General features: G+C 41.2%; 1 protein-coding gene across 5 annotated transcripts in view; it reads right to left on the bottom strand.

Annotated features, from left to right (window-relative positions):
* The window catches only part of GJC1 (gap junction protein gamma 1), a 32,734-nt gene extending 21,168 nt beyond the window's left edge, over positions 1-11,566 (bottom strand). The window contains exons 1-2 of one of the 5 annotated variants that reach the window (XM_044938885.2): positions 10,185-10,580; positions 9,266-10,024 (exon numbers count right to left, since the gene is read on the bottom strand). The gene's annotated coding sequence lies outside the window, so the exon portion shown is untranslated. Of the gene's footprint in view, positions 1-7,765; positions 9,234-9,265; positions 10,025-10,184; positions 10,581-10,743; positions 11,181-11,286 lie in introns of those variants that run through there. The other 4 variants (XM_006045570.3, XM_006045567.3, XM_006045569.4 and 1 more) reach the window with 4 other exon arrangements.
* Between the last annotated feature and the right edge of the window lie 4,277 nt (positions 11,567-15,843).

The raw sequence follows: 15,843 nt of genomic DNA, 5'->3' as shown, positions 1-15,843 counted from the left end.
GGTTTGAAGCTATTATGCATAATGCTACTGTGAACATACCAAATGTGTATTCCAGTGAATATATGTATGTTTTTGTTGAATGCCTAGACCCAAAATTGCTAGTTGTGTGGTCCACATATGTCAGCCTAAGTAGATTAGTTCCTTTCTTAAGGGGATTTATCAATTTGCACTTCTACCTGTCTCTTTTTTTCCTTTTTTCATGTTGGCAACTAATAAGAAAAATAAATATTTAAGTAATACTGAGCCAGACACCTTATTAGCTGAATAAAGCCTGCCTATTTGCAATCTGTTTTTTAAAAATGTTTCATTGTGTGGGAAAATGCTCATATGTAGTAGAGAAACAAAAAAATCAAACAAAAAAAATTCACAACAATATAGCTGAATGGAAATATGGATGGATATTTGATGATTTCTGTATTATTTGCTTTTCAGTATATTCTACAATAAACATTTAATAATGAAGCTGGCAAAGCTTTCATATGCAACAAAAGCCCCAAGAGAAATTTAAAAAATAGGTCAGGGTACAAATTTCATAATATTTGCATATATACATATTTTACATTCATAAGGACCTAATTAAATAATGAATATATCACAAAAAAGTTAACTATCTCATAGAATCTTTGATACAATTACTACACTGCGCCTGCATAAAGGGATCCAGGAAAGAACTTATATAAAATTTCACCCTAGAGCAAAATACAGGATGATGAGACAACAGGGTAATTCTTAATTTGTAAGGATATATCAAAAGTTATTAGTTCTCTGACATATCTTATATAGCAGTTAGTATCATAATGCTGCTCTTCTCATTTCTTTAGAAACACACTCTAAAGTGGTCCAGAAGCAACACAGAAGATTAACATCCTCAATACTTCCTTGAAACGCATGGTTGTTGGCACTGTGCCATTGCTACCTGCTGGTTATGAGTGTCTGACACTGAATAAATGGAGCTATGTCTATTTGAGAAAATGATTATTAAAACAGCCATCAAAAACGTTCCAGTGTCCATTATGAATTCTATTAAATGTTTGCCTGGCATGTGAAAACGTTACAAAACTCATACTTCCTGTCCTAATCACTTCACTTCATATCAAGGATTCTTCTGTTGGGATAAGAATGTGCCCATGAGACTCAGTGCAAACCCAAAAGATTTATCTCCTGAGAGAAGGCACTGAATGTTAATATACTGCCTTAAATGGAGTTTTTAAAACCAAAATAACCTGTTACTTTAAGGCTTTGCTAAGGGAACTATTCTGAGCACGGATCTCATCTCCATTTTCCTATCTGAAGAAACTACACTGGGGGGACTTCCCTGGTGGCTCACTGGTGAAGAATCCGCCTGCCAATGCAGGAGACATGGGTTCAACCCCTGATCCAGGAGGATCCCACATGCCACAGAGCAACGAAGCCTGTGCGCCTTAAAAAAAAAAACACTACACTGGTACTTCCCTGGTGGTACGGTGGATAAATAGAATCAGCCTGCCAATGCGGGGGACACGGATTCCATCCCTGGTTTGGAAAGATTCCACATGCCTCAGGGAAACGAAGCCCATGCTCCACAACTACTGATGCCTGCACATCTAGAGCCGGTGCCCCGCAACAAGAGTCACCACAATGAGAAGCCCTGGCACAGCAGCCAAGAGCAGTCCCTGACAAAGACCCAGTACAGTCAAATTAATTAGGAGAATATATCTCAGAAGAGTTATCATAGCTTAAAAAAAAAAAAAAAAGAAAGAAACTGCACTGACATGTATGTAAGTTTGAACCAAACGGCAAAAAAGTTTCTGAGGCAAAATAAATAAAAAGCAGTAGAAACTAAAGCTTCTAACTACTAAGAGCATTTTACCTGGGGCTCAAAATACTAAGGTCATTTTAAATTTCTCCCTGAATTAATAACCATAATTAACTGGCAACCAAAATAAATCTATGCAAGCTACATATACATAATTTTCCTCCCAGGATATACCTCAAATCATAAACATACTTTCCTTTCCCACCCTCAAGTATGATAGGTGACAATGGCTTCAGACACACAATTCAGTAAGAACTGAGACATTCCACCAATTTCTACTAATTTTTCCAAACTCAAAAATAAAAGCTTTCCTTTCCAAGTAAATCTGAGAAGTGCACATCTGCTTGAATTGCTCAACCTATAATAAATAAAAAGCTTTCACTCTGAATAATGAGAATGTGCATGTGTGCTAAGTTGCTTCCCACTCTCTGCGATCCCATGGACTTCAGCCTGCCAGGCTCCTCTGTCCATGGGATTCTCCAAACAAGAGTACTGGAGTGGGTTGCCATGCCCTCCTCCAGGGGATCTTTCCACTCAGGAATCGAACCCGCAACTCTTATGTCTTCTGCACTGGCACCAGAGCCACAGTATGAGATTAATACCCATATTTTACTAAAGAGAATACTAAAGATCATAATGACTTGCTTAAGATCACCCAAACAAATTAGCTGTAAAGCCTAAAACACAACTCAAGACCTAATGATCTTTTTCCTATACTATGTGAATTGAGTATTTAGTTTTAAGACCAAACAGAAGGTCACTGAAAAAACTGACAGTGATATACAAGTTATATAACTAAAGATTCCATTTAAAATAGCAACAGATACATGAAATACTGAGGAATGAGCTTCACAAGAAACATACTACCAAGGAATACCACCAAGTAACAAAAAAGACTTAAATGCTCAAAATACTTTAAAGACTTAAAGCATTACGTGTTCTTGGATACAAAAGCAATCATAAAAATATTAGTTCTTAAATTAATCTAAATGTAATTCAATCTTGATTTCTAAAAATACCAGTAGAATTTCTCTGGAACCAGACTAATTCTAAATTTAATGTGTAAAATTAAATCGTAAGAATGGTTGGGAAATTTCAAAAAGAGAAACAAAGGGCACACAAGCTTCTCTAGATATATATTATGAAGTTATAATAACTTTAAAAGGTGGAATTGGCAAAATGATTAGAAGACTGGAACAGAATAAAGCTCAGAAGACCTAAAGACATCTGAGAAAATGTATGATACACGTGGCATTTCAAACTAACAGGAAAAAGATGGGACATTCAATAAATGATATTGAACTACTACGGGTAGCTATCTAGAAAAAATTAAACATAAAAGTTTGATCTTTAGGTTCCAAATAGATCAAAGATTTCAAATTAAAAGCAAAGCAATATGCTAGATGAAATGAACATTTTTTTTGTAATAAGCTAAGTAGTGAAGACTTTTCTAAAATGAAACTACTTAGACGTCAAATGAAAGAATTGACAAATTTAATTATATTAAATATAAATTCTAGAACGGTAGAAAATACTATACAGAATTCAAAAGATATACTAAATGCTTAAAATTATTTGTAGTTCTTAAAAGAAAAGCCTAAGTTCTCCGACACATAAAGAGCTCCAACAGATACTTAAAACAAACAAACAAAAAACCAACCTCAATAGAAATATGCAATGCAGATACAGAAAACAAATTTATGCTACTGAAGGGGAAAAGCGAGAGGAGACAAATTAGGAGTTTCGGATTAGCAGATGCTAACTACTATATATACAACAGATAAACAGCAAGGTCCTACTGTACAGCACAAGGAACTGTATTCAATATCCTATGATAAACCATAATGGAAAAGTATCTGAAAAAGAACACACATAAATATATATACCTGAATCACTCTGTTGTACACTAGAAACTAACACAACATTGTAAATCAACTACACTTCAATTTAAAAAAAAAAAACCTGCAATGAAGAGACAATTCTCAAAGAAATGTAAATGGCTTTTAATAATATGGCATGAAAAGATATTCAATATCACTTGTAATTAGGATTTACAATTAAAACTGTACCAATATACTACTTTTCACTTGTCCAATTGGAAAAAAATTTTAAATTGATAACAGATCACTGATAAGGTGTGTGCGTGCTTAGTCGCTCAGTTGTGTCTGACTCTTTGTGACCCCATGGACTGTAGCTCGCCAGGCTCCTCTGTCCATGGGGATTCTCCAGGCAAGAACACTGGAGTGGGTTGCCATGCCCTCCTCCAGGGGTTCTTCCCAACCCAGGGATCGAACCCAGGTGTCCCGAATTGTAGGCAGATTCTTTACCAATGAGCCACCAGAGAAGCCCATAAATAGGCATTCTTTGTGCTTTACTAGAAGTGGGGTAAAATGGTAAGCTTCCATAAAAGACGAGATAGAATATCCATCAAAATTGAAAATGCACATACTTTCTGATCCAGCAAGCAATTCCAGTGCTCAACATTTATCTAATGAAATGTTCAGATATATAAAATATTGCACAAGAATATTCACTGCACTACTGTTGGTAACAGGCTGGAAACAATGTAAAGGCTATCAGTAAGAGACTCCGTAAACAAATTACAGCACATCTAGTAATTGTTCTTGCCTGGAGAATCCCAGGGACAGAGGAGCCTGGTGAGCTGCCGTCTATGGGGTCGCACAGAGTCAGACACGACTGAAGCGACTTAGCAGTAGCAGCAGCAGCAGTAATGAAAAAAACAAAAACAGTCAGCTGTATCGGTAATAATAAGAAACAAACTAAGATATATGAGTGAAAAATGCAGGATATAGAATAGTGTGTAGAGTATGCTATTTGGGGGGATACTGAGTGTATGGATATCTCTGAAAGAATTTACACACAAAAAAAGCAAACAGTAATTGCTTTAGCAGAAAGAAGAAATCTGAGTAAATGAGAAGAGAACAGAGGAAGGCTTGTTTTTCACTGTAAATCCTCTCACACCTTTGATTTTGTACTATGTAATTACCTATTTAAAAAAAATTTTTTGAATTCAGTGAAATGAAATACTCCAAGTACAAAACTATCAATGCTAGCCTTAATGTATAGTTGCATAATATGTCCAAGTTTCTTAGGACATTATTTATACCTACTCTTGGTCCAGCAAACAGGAAGAAATTAAAATCAGAACTAGGCAAAATATGTAAAAACAAACAAACAAACAAACAAAAAAAAACAACTAATCTTCAGGACTTCCTTGGTGGTCCTCGTGGCTGGGACTTCAAGTTACCAATATAAAGCGCCAGGTTACATCCCTGGTGAGGGAACTAGATCTCATGTGCTGCAACTATAAAGATCTTGCACGCTGCAACTAAGACCTGGTACAGTCTAATAAATAAATAAAATATGTTTAAAAAAAAGAAAAAACTAATTTTCAATTTCTTTATTCCACCTGACAACCTGGCTAAGCCTGTGATTATCTTCCTGGGAGGCAAGAGTCTTCACTATGCATATTACATCATAGGTGATCATAGTATTTTGGTTTAGTAAAACCGCTTAAGACTGATCAGGCCATGGATACAAGTAAGTTTACATCAGTAAGTATTTACTAAAAACCTAGCACTGTATTGGCAAATAAGACCAAAAATGCAAAAAAAATAATACAATAATAAGACTTCTAGTGAAAACAAAAACTCTGACAGAAGTTACTTAATTACCACTGGTAACTACAAACAAAAAAGAAATTAGTAAACATCCAAATAACTGTTGAATACATAAATGAACTATGAGCTAGCTGTTAGGGATATCGGCCATCCAAGACAGACATTTCTCTTGACTTTATGGCATATAAAGTATAGTCTATGGCATATAAAGTACAGGGGGCATATAAACCCCCTGGCAGTCCAGTGATTAGGACTCTGAACTTTTACTGCTGGGGCCTGAGTTCAATTCCTGGTCAAGGAACTAAAATCCCTCAAGCCAGGAGGTGTGACAAAAAAAGTATAGTCTAATGATGAAATAGGTACTATACAAATAATTAAACTAATTAAAATTGTGATCTATCCTACACAAAGGAAGTGCAAGGTGCTATAAGACAGTCCTAATCTAATATGGGCTTCCCTGGTGGCTCAGACAGTAAAGAATCCACCTCCAATGCGGGAGACCTGGGTTCGATCCCTGGGTTGGGAAGATCCCCTGGAGAAGGTCATGGCAATCCATTCCAGTATTCTTGTCTGGAGAATCCCCATGGACAGAGGAGCCCTGAGGGCTAGTGTCCATGGGGCCGCAGAGAGTCGGACATGACTGAGCGACTAAGCACAGCACAGCACACAGTGAAAGCTTTTCTGCAGAAGTGATATTTAAGCAAGTTCTGAAGAATGAAGAGCTGCCTTCCAGACAGAGAGATTAGCTACAGCATGTAGAAAGGCTGTTGGGTGAGCTCTGAACCTTCAGTGAATGGGGGGAAAAAAGATCAGTATAGCTAGACCATATACAATAAGAAAGCAAGTAAAAATAAATAATGCTGGAGAAGTAGCAAGGCCAGATCACACCCTGTTAAAAATGAAGACTGAAGGCTTTAAAGGGAGAACAACAGTTTTCAGATAAGTGACTCGATTAAATTTGCTTTTTAAAGACAACTTTAGCTGATATGAGAGGAGTAGATTAGAGTCTACTGCTTAGGAGTATATACATACATAGTACAAGTATGAAGAAACACAAGAGAATAATAAATTCAGGTTGGTGATTACCTCTGGTTAGAAGGCCTACAACAGTGGTTGTCAGGGGAGAGGAGGTGCAATCAGGTAAGGAAACAGACTTCAACTATACTGATAATACTGTATTTTTTACTTTTTTAAACAGGATTGAAAAAACAAGGAAAGACCATTTAAAATTGACTATAATAATTGTCTTAGGAAGAGATGGTCAAGACTAGGATGGGGAAACTAGAGGTGGAAAGAAAACTGCAAGAATCTGGCTTCAGTAAGTTGTTGACAGAGCCACTTAATGAAACAGGGTACAGTGAAGAAGCTGTAGGTTTGGAACCAAGATCAAGAGTTCACTCTGGGCAACTCAATTCAAACTACCTGAGTATCTAAGTGGAGATGCTGACTGAGCAGACAGCTGGGATCAGAAAAGGGGTCTGAACTATAGATAAAGAATTGGTTGTATTAAAAATATATGGTGGGACTTCCCTGGTGGTCCAGTGGCTAAGACTCCACACTCCCCATGCAGGGGGCCCAGGTTTGATCCCTGGTCAGGGAACGAGACCCCACATGCCATAACTGAGAGTTTCCCATGCCGCAGCTAAAAGATTCTGTGTGCCACAACTAAGACTTGGCACAGCCAAATAAAGAAAAATAAATAACTATTAAAAAAAATATGCGGTAACTGAAGGCACAGAATGGTTAAGATTAGAGAAGGGAGGCAGACTAAGGACCCAGACTTGAAAGAGACCATCAATTAAAGATCTGGGTGGGGGTGGAGGAGACCTGCAGGAATAGCCAGAGAACAGGGAAGGAAAATTAGAGAACTAAGAGAAGAAACTATTTCAGGAAGGAAATTTTTGAATCCAAATAAACACCTACTCTAGATGGGCAATTAGGTATCTAAGGTCCAAGAATGAGTAAAGGGGAATTCCCTAAAAATAGACAAGAGTCCAGACCCACTTCACTCTGAACATTCCCAAAAGGAATGCTGTAACTTGGTTAAGTAACAATAAATTCCATCAAACCTGATAAATCCCTCAAAGATGTAGCTGAAAATTTTTATGACTGAGACTTAACTACAATTTAGATGAAAATAGGATGTGAAGTTGATTCCATCTCTATAGAGAAAAACAAAACCTCTGAAATCCTATACATTTTTTGTTTAAAGATTTTATATAATTTCCAGATTGCTAAACCTTTTTGGCATGTTAAACTCTAAGCATTTTGAGAGCAAAATCCACACAACATTCATCTTTGAATCTTCAGCATCTAGTTCAATGCTTACCACAGGTACACGACTGAAAAGAGAATTTCACTGAATAAACGGGCACCAGAACACTTTTGTCCAAATTCTGCTAGTGTCACAGCAATACAGCCTCACAGAACAGGCTTTAACTTAGAGTTCCACTCATTCTACAGAAATAAAGATCTCATCCTTGTCTTTAGGGGGAAAAAAAAAAAACCCTCATTGGGTAACACTTTATTGACCTGAATGATAAACCCAAGTGTTCTCTACCATATGCCAGCCAGAAGGACTGGTCATTCATTCTTGACAGCTGTAGAAAATAGCGATGCTCAGACTTAACCTAATAGGTCCTTACTTTCACACAAACTAAATTCATCAGCTGCAGTAATATGCTTGAAACACAACTACTGACACTTTGCTGATATTAAAACAGCTCAAAACTGTTTTCTATGTGTAAGTTTCATGTTAATGGTATCAGCTAAAACCTATCTTATATATATTCTCAAAGAAATGGTCCCCAAAAGAAAAAAAAAAGTAACTCCATCCTATCTTTGCCTAAATTTTTGCTAGGTGTTTTGGATAGGAGCCACACATACTTCTATGCCACAAAAAAAGCACAAGTTCAGAAGTAACGATACTTCCAGCTGCACTCAACTATGCAAATTAATATTTAAAAAACAAAATACAAAAGAAAACACTTCATTTACTTTGAAATGTGAACTTAAAAAAAAACTTCCAGCTTTTTTGGAACTTATCACTTTGCACTGAATAAAATCATGGAACTAGGTATTTATTGAGAAAAAGATGCTCTGAATTTTAATTATCTATTTTGTAGTCTAGGATCCCAATTAATGAATTGACAGGTGAATCCTGAAGGGGCCGTGAGGAAAGGAGTAGCTAATTAGAGACCTACCCAGAATCCTTTCACTTTGGCCAATTTATACAGATATGAAATAATAAAAATTAGTAAGGGACAGCAGCATTTATAAATAAGATTATTATGCTAAAAATGTTAACTTCTTAAACCTTTTCAATTAAAGGCTGAAACTCAATTCTACCTTCAGGGACTGAACAGAAAGTTACTCAGTCCTTTGCTCCTTTTTAAGAGCATTGTGGCTGCTAGCACAAGTAGAAGACCAATTTAAGGGGCTTTCCTGGTGGTCCAGTGGCTAAGACTCTGAGCTCCCAACGAAGGGGGCCTGGGTTGGATACCTGGTCAGGGAACTAGATCCCACATGCCACAAGGGAGACCAGTGCAGCTAAATAAATAAAAAAAGAAAACCAATTCAAAAGTCACACAAACCTAAAAAGTTAAGAACATTGATATTTGGAAAGGATGTCTGAAATGCTTGGGAAAAGGACCCAACAGTTTATTAGTAAATAGTATCAAACCATTCTTCATAAATCAGGACAAATAATAAAAGGAGAATTTCATATAACTACCATATATTCTCTTCAAAATGTCCTTTTCCTACAACACTCTGCTCACAATGATCTGGTGAAAACTAAGACACAGACTTGTTTACCAGAGCTTTTTACCTTTCACCCAGAAGACTTAGTTCATGTTTCTTTAATTCTGCCATTACACAGCACTTAGGGAATCCAAAGCAACTGCAATACACAAAACTATGGTAAAATTCAAAAAATAAACACACACACAAACGCGGCAAACATAATCACAAGGCACGTACTTTTAGTCAGGAGCTCAGGAATTAAGTTTTCTTTTTCTGCATTCTTATTCTGAATGATACCTAAAGCCCTCTTTTGGAGTAAAGGATTTGATTCCTAAATATATTGTCTTTTTCTTCTACAGATGTTAATGTACTCCGTTGATAAGGCAATTAAAATCCTTTTCACATATACAGTTTGATTTCTACACACTTTCACATATATTCACTGGAACATATATACAACACGAACGTATGATAATTTTTAGACTAATCAGGCATACAAGATAACGCTTATCCAGAACTTATTGTAACTTTTTTTATTCGATCCCACAAAGTAGTCTTCATGCTAACAAAGTAAAGCTCGAGCACAATGAAATCTGTACTACTGCAGGTTCTCAATGAACAAAAAAATTCCTTCAAATGGTAAATCAAATCCGCCCATTTCCCAAAGAAAAAGTAATCCCAATCTTAGAAACACTCGCAAAAAAAAGAAAAGAAAAGAAAAGAAGAACAAACAATTTTAAACCATACAATCACGTAAATGTTTTCAACTCAAAGCTCCAACAGCAGCCGCCAACCACACAACTGGCCACAATCACAGTGTTAGCGCCTTCCCGTAATTTTGAATCTGGAGACAGAAGAGGGAAAACACACACACACACACACACACACACACACACACACACACACAACATCCTGGTCATTCAAAGTTTCACCAAGCGGGAAAAAAAATCATTTTAAGTTTAAAAAAAAAAAAACCAAAAACGTGTTAACCGAGAGGCGATTACCATATTCCCCGGTCCCCTCACTTCCAAGCCCGCGAACTACATCTCTCAAACATTCACGGAGACAGGAGTCCCGGCAGGGATGTTCGAGGAAAGAGCCAGACGAACGGCACGCCGCCTGGAGAGATGTCAGGGGCCGAGCATCCGGAGACAAAGACCAGCCCGCGAAGCGCCCCGGCTCGGCCCTGCGCCCCTAACCGCCCGAGGAGTTGCGAGCACCGCCGAAGTGCGCGCCCAGGTCCTCCGGGCTCCCCGCCCCACCCGGCGCGACCGCCGCGGCCCGGGCCCACCCCCGAGCCGTTTTCCCTCCCAATTTGGGAACCGCGCGTCTGGGGACAAAGGGGGGAGGGCGCGCCGGGAGCAGCGGCGGACAGCGGGTCGCGACGCCCCCTCGGGGCTCGGCGGGAAGCCCTCGGTGGCGTCCTCTCCCTCCCCTCGCCCCCCGCCGCACTCTCCGCCGGGCCCCAGACCCCTCTCCAGCCTCCTCACAAGTTCTCCCGCCTTCCCTCGGGCCCCGCCCCTGGCCCGCTGCCTCTCAGCCGGCGCTACGGCCGCCCCTCACCGGCCGGCGGGGTCCCCCGGAGCCGCCTCCTCCGCCGGGCCTCGGCCCGTCCCGCCGGCCGCCGCCTCATGTGCCCCGCGTCGCCATCGCCTTGGCCGCCACCGTCGTCCCTCCTCCTCCACCTCTTTCGCCGCTGCCTTCGCCTCAGTCTCCGGCCGAGGCCGAAGCCGCTCCCGCCGCCCGGAGCCACGGGGAGGCGCCTGCGCACTGCGCGCTGCGATGGGGGCGGGGGCGTCCCGCCGCGGCCTGGGAGCCGGGGGCGCGCTGCGAGTGGGGCTGGGGTGGGAGAGGGCGCCCGGAGCGCGCGGGCAGCCGCGCGAGTGTTCAACTTTCCGCGGTCGGGTCTGCGCGCTCCCCAGCGGTCCCTGACGCGGCACGTGTAGGAGCGACCCACCAGCTAGGAATCTAGACCCCGGGTGGGCGCAGACTTCACCTCCGGGGCAGGTCATTCCTCAAGCTTACTTCTCGGGACAGGAACCGCCCCCGGCCGGCCGTGCCTCACTTCGAGCGGGCATCTAACGGCGCCGTGAAGACACGCCTTACCTGAGTATCCTGGGTTGGTCCATTGAGCCCCGGAGTTGTCTTCTGTGCTGCGCTCGGCCAAGGCCAGGGGATGTAACACCGGACGCTGATTCCCGGTTCTAGGTTCTGCTCTGCAGTTACTCGAAGATCCTACTGGCCTTCGTTGGGTTAATGGTCGTAATTCTTCCGAGGCTTGGCTTTTACTGTTCTAGATACTTTTGAGGTCCTGGACTTCTCGAATTAGCAAGACCCTAATAGGCCATTTCCTCTTAACCCTCTACATCCCGGCAGGATCCCATTTTCAAAGGGATCCTTTAAAAACTTGCATGAATAGGTAACTTGAACCTTGAACTGCACCGTAGGAATATGAAAACTCCTCAAATGCTTGAAGTGGAGGGGTCCATGCATAACAATGAAAGTCGAACTCAGGAGATGGGGGAGTACTTTACTTTGTGAAGTGCTCCTAAATTATCTTATTGACCATCACCATACTGAAGGATGGGTTTTTATTTTACCCTTTTGTTCACAGAGGAAATTAAACTCTTAACCAGTGAGATGACTTGGTATAGGTCAAATCCCTCCCCCCACCCCCACCCCGACGGAAAGCCATGCCCTTAAGGCCAGTCGAGAGGTTGAAAACAAACTTGAGGGCTGAGCATCTGGCCCACTGACAGATGTTTTGTTTGGCCAGTAGGACGTTTTCCAAAATTGTCAATTAGTTGCCAAATTTTAAAAATCTGTCTTTCTGGCTTCTCTCTAAAAAGTCAAAAGTTTTACTCACTTTGAGCCTCTGTTTTCCCCTGGCAGTTACTTCTGAGTAGCATCTGTCTACCAGGCTCAGGCTCCTCTCCACTCAGCATCTTGAGTCATTTTCATTAGCTGCTTGGCCTCGGTATTTAAATTATCTTCCCCCTATACTTGCCGTGTCCTGAGAGCCACATGCCCTCTCCACTGTCATTGTTACTTCTCTACAAATGTATTTAAAATTGCAAGTGTGGGGACTTCCCTCGTAGTCCAGTGGCTAAGACTCTGTGCTCCCAATTCAGGGAACCCAGATTCCATCGCTGCTCAAGGAACTAGATCCCACATGCCGCAACTAAGAATTTGCATGCCACAACTAAAATTATCCTGCATGTTGCAAGTAACAATCCCACATGCTGCAACTAAGACCCGGTGCAGCTAAATAAATAAAAATATTTAAAAATTAAAATGACAAGTGTGAAGACCCTGTAAATATGTGAAAATAAGAATAAAGTACAGATAACACAGGAGACAACATCGTTGTAAAACTGACTACATTATTAAAACTCCCAACAATTGCTAGTACAAGTATAAATTGGTGCAAATCACTTTGGAAAACTATTTGGCAATGAATGTCTACTAAAGCTGAACCTAGGAATGCACTATGAATCTGTAGTTCTACTGAAATTCCACAGAAATATGTACAAAATACTTGTTCTAGAATATTCATGGCAGCACTACTTGGAACAGCCAAGAAACTGGAAACTATCCAAAATGTCCATCAACCACAGCAAGGATAGACAAAATGTTACATTCACACAATACAACAATGAGAATGAACAATCTTTACAGGCAGCTTTAAGATAGATTAATTTCCCAAAACTTTCCATTTATATGAAGTTCAAAAACAGGCAAAACTAATTTGTACTGTTAGAAGTAAGGATAGTGGTTATCCTAGGGAAAGGATAGTTACCAGAAGGGAGGGTGTTCTCTTCTTGATCTGAATGCCGAATACAAGATACACAGGTGTGTTTAGTTGCCACATTTGAGCTGTTCTCTTTCAATAGGGGTAGTTTACTTTTGGTATGTTAAGACCAATTAATAACCTTTTAAAACATTTGGTTATGTAAGTATATATATAAACAAATATGTATTATATATTATACATGTAAATTATATATATATACTCAAATGTTTATTAGGTATTATTTTCCTATAAATTCATGGATGGACATGCCTGGGAAGCCTCTCCATCTTTTAGCATTACCCGTTCTTCATGGAGATTGAGAACCAAACACTTCCTATATTTGTTATCTTACTCTCAAGCATGCAGTTTGTCTCTATCTAGGTAGAGCAACCAGTTTTTTGTTTGTTTGGTTTTTGTTTTTTGCCACGCTGCTTTTAAGATCTCAGTTCCCCCAGTAGGGATTGAACCTGCATCCTCAGCAGGGAAAGCTCAGAATTCTAACCACTGGACCGCCAGGGAATTCCCTAAAGCAACGTTTTAAAGATGGAAATGAAACCCAAGGAAGCTAAGCTGTTTTACTTGCAGACTGTTTAAAAAATAGAAACGTAGTCAGACTCTGTCTCCTGGTCAGGACTCCTTCCTCTCCTCTTATCACCTTTAAAGGATGCTAGAGACATCCTTCGGAGAAGGCGATGGCACCCCACTCCAGTTCTCCTGCCTGGAAAATCCCATGGACAGAGGAGCCTGGTAGGCTGCAGTCCATGGGGTCGCTGAGGGCCAGACACGACTGAGCGACTTCATTTTCACTTTTCACTTTCATGCATTGGAGAAGGAAATGGCAACCCACTCTAGTGTTCTTGCCTGGAGAATCCCAGGATCGGGGGAGCCTGGTGGGCTGCCATCTATGGGGTCACACAGAGTCGGACACGACTGAAGTGACTTAGCAGCAGCAGCAGCAGCAGAGACATCCTTTAATCCAGTTATAGCTGAGCTGAGGCCAGAAACCTAAGCTAGCGGTCCAGGCATTGACCAGGGTCCGAGCAAATCAGGGCAACTGCTAGAATATGAGCTCTCTGGAGGCAGGGAAGCTATATCACAGCTCCTAGAGCCCAGCCCAACACATAGTAGGTGCTTGGCAATTGTATACAGAGTGAATGCGTAAAGGAAGGCTCGCCACTGTGGGCTAATACAAAAAGGCTACCAGAGGGAAGGGGAAAAAAAAAATCCTCATGTTTCAAACGGGGAAATGATGGGGAAATGGGTCTGGTTTCCAGCCTCTGGCAGGGAGCAGGGGAGCCGGGTGCTGTGAGAACCTCGTCACTTTTTATTCACATGGGGCTCAGGCAGGAAAGGATCAAAACCCATTTTGAGAACTTGAGAGTCACCCTGGGGCTCTGTGGTTTGGGAACTGTAGGGTCAACTTGAAGGCTGCAGTGTGTCATTATTTCCATTACACATTTTCCAGGGTCTCCACTTGGCTGGTAGGTTCAGAGCCCATTCTTCTGTCCTGGGGGATGGGACCAGAGGCCTAGAGAGGTAGGATTTGGGAAAGCTCCCTGTTGGCAATAGGAAGCCCTGCCTTGCCACAGACCAGCTGAATAAGAAGCTGTTGATTTCTTCTGCTATTGGGAGGGGGCATGTTACTATCACAACCCACCCCCCCATAATCCCCAGCAGTCTCAGTTAACCTGTAGTTGTTGTTCTGTTGCTAAATCCTGTCCAAGAGATACATTATACCACTCCTTCCTGCCACAGGGGTTTTGTTTAAAGCAGATTTTTTTTTTTTTGTCAAAGAATTTTTTGAATGGGTAATACAAGTAATATAAAAGAAACAGTAAGATGACTCCTTACCAGTGTTTCCCAGAGCCCAGCTAGCAGTTTTTTTAGTATTAATGCTGGATTTCAAGTTAAGGTCAATTTACTTGCAAATGAAGGATGCTTGGATGCGTGAAATATGCTCAGGAGTTGGGGATAGGGAGAACGATATGGGAGATGAAGAGATCTCCTCTGGTACCACCCAGACAGGGACTTTTGGACACACCCAGAACCCAGTGTGCTGGGTCACGAGCTACCCTGCCTTGGTGAGAGTCCTTGAATGTCTGGAGGCCCTGGGTTCAGAGGTCTGTCCTGCCCAGCTGTTTATATTCATTTATGTGTATCCCCTTTCTCTCTCTCTTTTTTTCTTTTTTTTGCCACTTGGCACGTGGGATCTTAATTCTCAGACCTGGTATCCAACCTGCGTGCCTTGCATTGGAAGCAGAGTCTTAACCACTGGACTACCAGGAAAGCCCCTCATTTACATATATTTCTAAGATGGCGTGAGTGCTTAGTGCTCATGTGCTCAGTTGTGTCCGACTCTTTGCAACCCCGTGGACTGTAGCCCCTGAGGCTCCTCTGCTCATGGGAATTTCCAAACAGGAGTACTGGAGTGGTACCATTTCCTACGCCAGAGTATCTTTCAAACCCCGGGACTGAACTGCATTTCCTGTGTTTCCTGTATTAGCCCGCAGATTCTTTACCACTGTGCTGCCTGATTTTTGCCTAAGATGGTGTGAGAATGTGATGAAATGTACAGGAAACCACATTGTCGTATGTTAAATTTTCATTGTAAGGTAGTCTATAGTGATTATCATTGTTGCTTGGATAGCGGAGCCATTTACCTGTGGTATGATATGATTGTTACTTAACCTCTCTCAGCCTTGATTTCCTCATCTGTAAAGTGGGAATAATGATATCTACCAGTCGGGGCTGTTGTGAAGATTAAATATGTGAAGTACCTAAATCTTGTAGGCTCTCAAGACATTAGTCCCCTCTCACAGTGTGCTTTGGGGAATTTGGGTATTCAAAAGCACCCAACACAGAACTTTAGC

This window comes from Bubalus bubalis, chromosome 3 (assembly GCF_019923935.1).
Source record: "Bubalus bubalis isolate 160015118507 breed Murrah chromosome 3, NDDB_SH_1, whole genome shotgun sequence".
Taxonomy (NCBI): domain Eukaryota; kingdom Metazoa; phylum Chordata; class Mammalia; order Artiodactyla; family Bovidae; genus Bubalus; species Bubalus bubalis.
This window is presented reverse-complemented; position numbering and strand designations above follow the sequence as displayed.